The sequence below is a fragment of the Taudactylus pleione genome, unplaced genomic scaffold (genome assembly GCF_031769625.1).
Source record: "Taudactylus pleione unplaced genomic scaffold, aTauple2 ptg000095l, whole genome shotgun sequence".
Classification (NCBI taxonomy): Eukaryota; Metazoa; Chordata; class Amphibia; order Anura; family Myobatrachidae; genus Taudactylus; species Taudactylus pleione.
The window spans coordinates 3,441,149-3,448,957 of record NW_028284497.1 but is presented as its reverse complement, the minus strand read 5'-3'; positions in this window follow the sequence as shown (position 1 = coordinate 3,448,957).

The following is a 7,809-nucleotide window of genomic DNA, read 5'->3' as shown; positions in this document are numbered from 1 at the left end:
AAGTAAGAATTATTTACACATCAAACGCCATATACGATTATTTATACGGCAGTATTTCTATCTTTTTGAGATAAATTGTAATCCGAAAAAGGTCTCATCTTGGAAGGCACCTCGGAAAGTCTTGAACATATTCCGTGCACATAGACTATAAGTGTTTTTCCTCAGGGACACTTTTGTTGTCAGATGTTTCAAAGGAACAGGAAAGTGCATCAGTTTTCACATTCTTAGTTCCCGGATGGAATATAATGTTGACATCAAAGTGGGAGAAATCATATGCCTATTTTAATTGCTGTGGATTCAATCACTATACAGACTTTATATACAGAATATTTTTATGGTCTGTATAGATTGTAAATGGTAAATTTGCTCCCGCCAGAAAATGATGCCATTCCTCAGTTAAGTTTATAACCAAAGATTCCATAGTACTTTTCTGATGGCGAGAATTTCTTTGAGAAACATCGACTTGAGTGGACTCTCCCATCAGACTGACATTAAGATAATACTGTCCTGACTGTAAAAGAAAGAACATCCACCTCAGAAAAATGCTAAAACATCTGTATGATTAAAAATGCATTTCGATAAAAAGGCTTGGTTTAATTTTTTTGAAATCTTGAACCGTATCTTTTGGGCAGCCTTTAGGATTGGCAGTGATGGAAGCAATGACATACAAGTTCTCTTTGATAACTTGTCTGTAATAATTTGTGAATTTGAAAATTTCTGGGTAACTTTTTACCCCAAAGGCTACGGTCAGTCCAGAATAGCCCTGACCTTTTTGGGATCCATTTGTAGGCTCTGCCCAGAGAATACTGTATGTACCTCAAATAGGGAACTGCATTATTCTAGCTTGCAGAACAATTGATTACTCCTCAGACATTGTAATACTTCTTAAACATGTAAATGATGGGCAATGAGACACTTGAAAAAGATCAGGATGTCATCCAAGTAAATGACCACACTATTGCAAAGAAGATCTTTGAATATCTCAATCATAACATTTTAGAAAACATTTGAATCATTACTTAAGCCAAATGGCAAAACTACCTAGTTATAATGGCTGTCCCTTATTGGATGCCCCTCAGGTCCAGTTTAGTAAAAACATTGGCCCCTTTGAGGTGGTGAAAGATTTTATAGATAAAGGGTAGAGGATCCTTATTCTTTATAGTTATAGCATTTAGACCTCAGTAATTGAATGGTTGAAGACCACAAACTTGTTTCCAAACAAAAAATAATCCAGGAGAGCAAGATTCTCTTATATATCAAAGTTACAGATTTTTCTATTATGTAGTTGTCACTTCCTGAGATCCAAGAAATGTCCAAGGGATATACCTGTACCATTGGGGGTGATTTTCTATGGACCAAATCAATTGGGCAGTCCAACAGCCTGTAATGAGGAAGCTTTTCAGCTTACTGTTTACTAAACACATCATTATATGTCAGATGCCGTGGAGGAATTTATTGTCAGAAAAACTGACTGATGCTGTATTTCAGGGTAAGACTTCCTTATGGCACCAGCCATGACAATCAGAACCCCAAGAAGCACTCTTCCTGTCCCACAATCCAAGTTGATATGAATACCTAATAATCTTTATACCCAAATGTCGCTTATTTAGCATTGTAAGTCACACAAGAAATAATTGTTTTCCAGACTTTGATTGTGGTTCCAAAGCACAAAAAGATATTATTCACATAAATGCATATAGTTACATCCCTTGATCTATAATACAATTAGTGCAAAGGTTATACAATTACAAGGTACAGTCGATACATATGCAGGCACTCTGGATCCAGATTTCCCGGCATCAAAGGTGAAGCCTCCGTCAACAGACAGAAGATGACTGAATTCTGGAAATAGAGTGTCTGTATATATACCCTTACAGAGAGTGGCAATACAATGGAAATGAGTTGGCATAATCCCATTGGTTCTTCTTCTTGGTTCTTCTGTTATGATGTAGTTCATAGGTCAGTTTGTACAGTTGCAGTTCAGCCCTCCAACGGCTTTGTGTGCATTTTCCCGCCAAAGAACAAGTCTAAACTGGCTAGTAAACATTACATTACAGAGTACATTTCAATACCTAACTCTCTATAATTCATAAATCGCAGGTGCATGTTGCGATCTCCTTGCCGATGGAACCAGAGATCTGCAAATAGACAGTGGTTTAGAATAGCACAAAACACGGTCTGCTTATCATGTACTAAACCCTAGATATCAAATACCTGCATTTCACAACATAATTGATAACAAGTGAAACCTATAATATTAACCTTAATGCTAGGTAACTGTTATGTGTAAATATGCAGTGTGTCGGTGTGGGGATATTAAGAAAAGACGCTAGTATGCGTTGTGTGTCTATGTGTTTGTGGAGTACACCATGGTATGTGCTTTGCATGGTTGTTTATATTATATGTAGTAATAAGTGTGTGTATTTGTATAATGGGGACTTTAAGCAGTGACAGTGGCAGACGTGCGACGCTAATAATAACAGCATAGCGCCATACACGAAGGTATTATGTAGGCACAACAAGATGGCGTAGGGCAGACAACGCAAAATGGCATCGTGCAGATATTAATTTTACAATTTAAGTCTCAGCCAATTATCCAGCTTCGACAGTCCACCCTTTGATAGCAAACCATATGCTATCACACTCTGGAAAGGAAATGGTGATAGCGCAAACTATGTGTGATGGTAGAAAAGGATGGATATACAGTGTGTATAAGAATTCATGTATTAAATATCTTGTCACTAGGCAGATGTATATAAATGATATATTTAATAGTATTAATAAAATAAATCAACCTGATATGCTGAGATCAATCGGTAATAAATATATAAAATCAACCTAGTTGGTTAATCAATAGATGACTCATATCATATAAAAACATATAAGAAAAATGACAGGTTTGAACATATGCAGACAATATAAGATGAATAATAAACAATTATAAATCAGCATGAAAAAAAAAATGTATGAATGAATTGAGTGGATGGATCTCAATTCAAACAATTAAAAATGGAAAAAAAAGCCAAATTACTAAGATGACAACCAATATGAGGATCAGGAGTTTACCTATACTTGCAACCATTTCCTGGACCCACTTTCCTAGACTGGAGAACCATTTTACAGGGTTCAGCCAAGAGAACCACTCTTCTACCTCTTCCTCTACTTCAGCCACTGAAGCATTATGGTTCTTCCAAAATTCCCATTTCAGCTGCAGAATTTCATCCATCTTCCGGTCTATCACCTCCTTGGGATCACTAGTGTTATTTGTGATGTATGTGCAACACTTTACACCAAATTGGGTGGCTAGGGTCACACAGTACCCTCTAGTGACAGCTGTTAAATACTAGTCTATGTTGCACCAGTTCTTTCTTGTATGCTTGTAACTCCTTACCTGTGTACCTGAACGTGTCATCATACATCTCAGTGATATTATCTATTAACTTAGCAAGATCTTGAATATATCTAAAATTTAAAGTACCCAGAGCAATCCTGGTGGGATCCAATGCTACTAAAACTTGAAAGCTAGTTGTTTCCTAATCAACTGTGTGGCTTTATGTACATCACCAGGTATCATGTTCTTTTGTCTCTGTGTTCATACTGTGTGTGAAGATATGGTGATGGTGTGTTTTTATGAATACCAAGCATTTCACCATGTGTAAGGGTCATAACCTCTGGGAGTACCCTTCCCAGGTAACATAAACCTTCTGAACTCAGAGAGAGCCAATTATACGCTTTTCTTCCACATATAAAATACACATCATCGGGGAGAACATAAGGGATAGAATGCATCATAATCATTACACACATTTCCCTAGCAAATGATTCTCTCTCAGGTTCTCCCATCTGACTAACACACATTTCTGGCTGTATAACCCTGGCACAATACCCTTCTGGTTCCCTACCAACCATTTCTTTGGTGTCACTAAGTGTATACCAATACCGAAAGTATCTACCACCTAACCTAATTGAGTGTAAAAGTTCAAAATGTATAGGTTCATTATCAGCTCTTAGTGAGAAGGTCATCATCTGGTTATTCCCAGTCACCTCCCAACTTCCTGGTTTATTGAAGTTGGTGATGTTCAAACACAAAAGTGATCTATCCACTTGGTACTGGTGGAGGTTGAAATGAGGTGGTTTGGACAAAAGAAATTTTCCATCCAGTGTCTTCCCTTGTTGCAATTCTAAGACCTCAGAGACATTTAATGGAAATGGCACTAACCCTACATTATGCTGTTCCTGAGGTACATGAGAGCACACCCAACAGTCAGTCTGGTTTAAAACTTTGCCCACCATAGTATAATAATCCTCTAAAGGATACCCACCCCAATACTAATTATACTTAGGTTGGCACTGTTGGGTACATTTCTCATCAACTAGGGGCCCACAAAACTCACAAATACAATATTCCTCAGACGATAAACCTTCACACTGTCTCCGAGTTTCCAGGCTAACAGATCTCTTAGCAATTACTGTACTGAGTTTGGTCAGATCCTCCCCCGATTGGTTTAGCACTCCTTCTCCCAACTCCACTCCATCGATATCATCATCAGCTCCCCTCTCTGTCATCTGTCCTCCATCACAGAAACCAGAAATCCCGAAACAAACTAGGATGATGAAAACTCTGGAAGAAGACACAAAGTAACCACAGCACACCACTCCATTGCTGGAACAGTAATCTACAAATTTCTTTAGCTCAGGTGTCTCAATTCAACTTTTAACCCTCAGACTCGCAATTGACAGGTCTACGTTATCTGCCTCGACTCCGCCTTGTCTCTCCACCAGTTGGTTGACCTTCTTACAGTGAGTGGAATGGACCCAGGTATCTCTCTCTGCCACTTTCAAGGAGTTTGTACTTATCAGCAACACTTGATACGGACCTTCCCACCAATCTGTCAGACAACCTGAACATAAGAAATTTCTGATCATTACAAATTCTCCAGGTTCAACATCATGACAGTTTGTTTCTGGCTTATCACGTGACAACAATTTAAGTTTCTGCTGTTGCTGATTCAACTGTTTACTCATTGTTATAAGATACTTTACAGTAACCTCGTTGTTACTCTTCTAATCTTCCTATGAACTTATAATCAAATGAGGTTGTCTACCAAACAGTACTTCAAAGGGGGACAGATTGAGAGGGGGTCTGGGAGTTGTTGTGATGCTATGAAGGGATAGTGGTAAGGCTTCTGGCCATCCTAGTCCAGTTTCTGCCATGATCTTAGTCAGTTTATTTTTAATAGTACCGTTCATCCTCTCCACCTTGGCGCTGGCTTGTGGTCGGTAAGGGGTGTGAAGTCTACTATTAATACCCATCAACTTACACATGTTCTGGAAGACATCACCTGTGAAATGAGTACCCCTATTGCTTTCAATAATTCTAGGGATACCGTATCTGCATACAAACTCCTGAACAATATTTTTAGCAGTAAACACAGCAGTATTAGTGGCAGCTGGATATGCCACAACCCAATTAAAAAACACATCTGTACACACTAATACATACTTGAAATTCCTGCAGGCTGGTAATTGGATAAAATCAATTTGCATTACCTGAAAAGGTCCGTCTGTCGGAGGGATGTGATATGGCTTGGTAGGGATTATTTTCCCAATGGTTTTCCTCAAGCAGGTCAAACAGGACATTGCTCTATTTTCTGCTTGAGAAGAAAAACCCGGTGCACACCAGTACGCTTTTACCAACTTGCACATACCTTGCTTTCCCAGATGAGTCATACCGTGTGCTGCCTCAGCCAAGCTTGGGTAGCATGCCTTGGGTGCCACCAGCTTACCTTGTCCATCTCTCCAGAGTTCTGAGGACTCTTGCCCACATCCCTTGGATCTCCAGACTGCCTTTTCCTGAGTGGAACACACATTTTGCATCTCAATGAATTTCTGCATATCAATCATTTGGAACATCATCATTTGGTTAATTGGCATGTTACATTTTAAACCTGCTGCCCATTTGGCAGCTTCATCTGCCCTATTGTTGCCAAGTGACACCGGATCGTCCTCACATGTATGGGCTTTACACTTAATGACAGCCACTGTCTTCGGCATTTTAATCACTGTCAATAGTCCTTTTATATGGTTTGCATGTGCGAATGGTGTGCCTGCTGCTGTCATAAAATTTCTCAGACACCATAGAGCACCAAAATCATCTACTACCCCAAAGACGTACCTAGAGTCAGTGTAGATATTAGCAGATTTGCCTTTTTCTAATTCACACGCTCTTCTTAGTGCCACCAGCTCCGCCACTTGGGCCGAGAGAGGTGGACCAAGGGGTTCGGCTTCTATAACGTCCTCATCATTTACCACAGCATAATCTGTACATAACTCTCCAGTGTCAGTTTGTCTATGACAATTCCCATCCGTGTAAAATGTCACATCTACATTTTCTAAAGGTGTATCACATATGTCAGGTCTTGCAGTAAAGGTCTGATTCAAATATTCCATACAATCATGTGCATCAATATACCTGCAGAACTCACCTTTCGCTAGCGACTCACTTCTCTCCACCCTTTGTGCATCATGTTGCACATATGGTAAATACGTTGCTGGGTTTAATGTACTGCACCTTTTGATGGTGATGTTTGCAGGTGCTATTAAAGCTAGTTCCCATTTTGTGAACCTAGCTGAGGAGACATGTCTGGTTTTGGCAGAATTCAGCAAAGCAGATACAGAATGTGGTGTATAAACAATTATACCATGGCCTAATACTGCATCCTCACTCTTACTGACCAATAGAGCAGTTGCTGCTACACTTCTTAAACATGTTGGGAGTGATCTTGCCACAGTGTCCAATTGTACACTGTAGTATGCTATGAGTCTATTGGCATCACCATGTTTTTGTGTGATGACACCTGCTGCACAACCATTAGCTTCCGTACAGTATAAATCAAAAGGTTTTTCATAGTCTGGTATTCCCAATGCAGGTGCTCTTGTCAGACTGTCCTTAAGGTTAAAGAAAGCCTGCTCTATTTCCTCTGTGTGTATGACACGATCGGGCTTTGAAGAAGAGACTAACTCCTGTAATGGTAAAGCCAAAATAGAAAAACCTGGGATCCACATTCTGCAGTATCCACACATTCCCAAGAAGGTACGGATTTGCTGTTGGTCCTGTGGCAGTGTCATGGTCTGTGTGGCCTGGATTCTGTCAGTAGTCAGATGTCATAATCCCTGTGTTAGACAGTGTTCCAAGTATTTAACCCTGGACTGGCATGGCTGTAATTTGTCCATAGCAACCTTGTGTCCTGTCTGTGAGAAATGAAGCAACAGTAGTTTAGTATCATTTAAACATGACATAAATGAATCAGAACACAACACTAAATCATCTACATATTATATTAGAACAGATCCATTGGCAGGTTGAAAAGATTGCAAACAGTCGTGTAAGGCCTGGGAGAAGATACTGGGACTGTCTATGAAGCCCTGGGGTAATCGTGTCCATGTGTATTGTACCCCCCTGTATGTAAATGAAATACGTACTGACAGTCAGGATGAAGAGGGACAGAGAAGAAGGCAGAATAGAGGTCAATGACAGTAAATTGGGTTGCGGATGATGGTGGAATCTGCATAAGGATGACAGCTGGATTCAACACTACAGGGAATTGGCTCTCAACTACCTTATTAACCCCTCTAAAGTCATGTACTAGCCTGTAATGCCTCCCACCACTCTTCTTCACTGGAAAAATGGGACTGTTGGCTACACTTGCTGTACGGATAAGATCCCCTGCTGGAGCAATCTATCAATTATGGGATACACCCCTAACTCTACCTCTGGTTTTAATGAGTACTGGGGAATTTTTGGAGCTT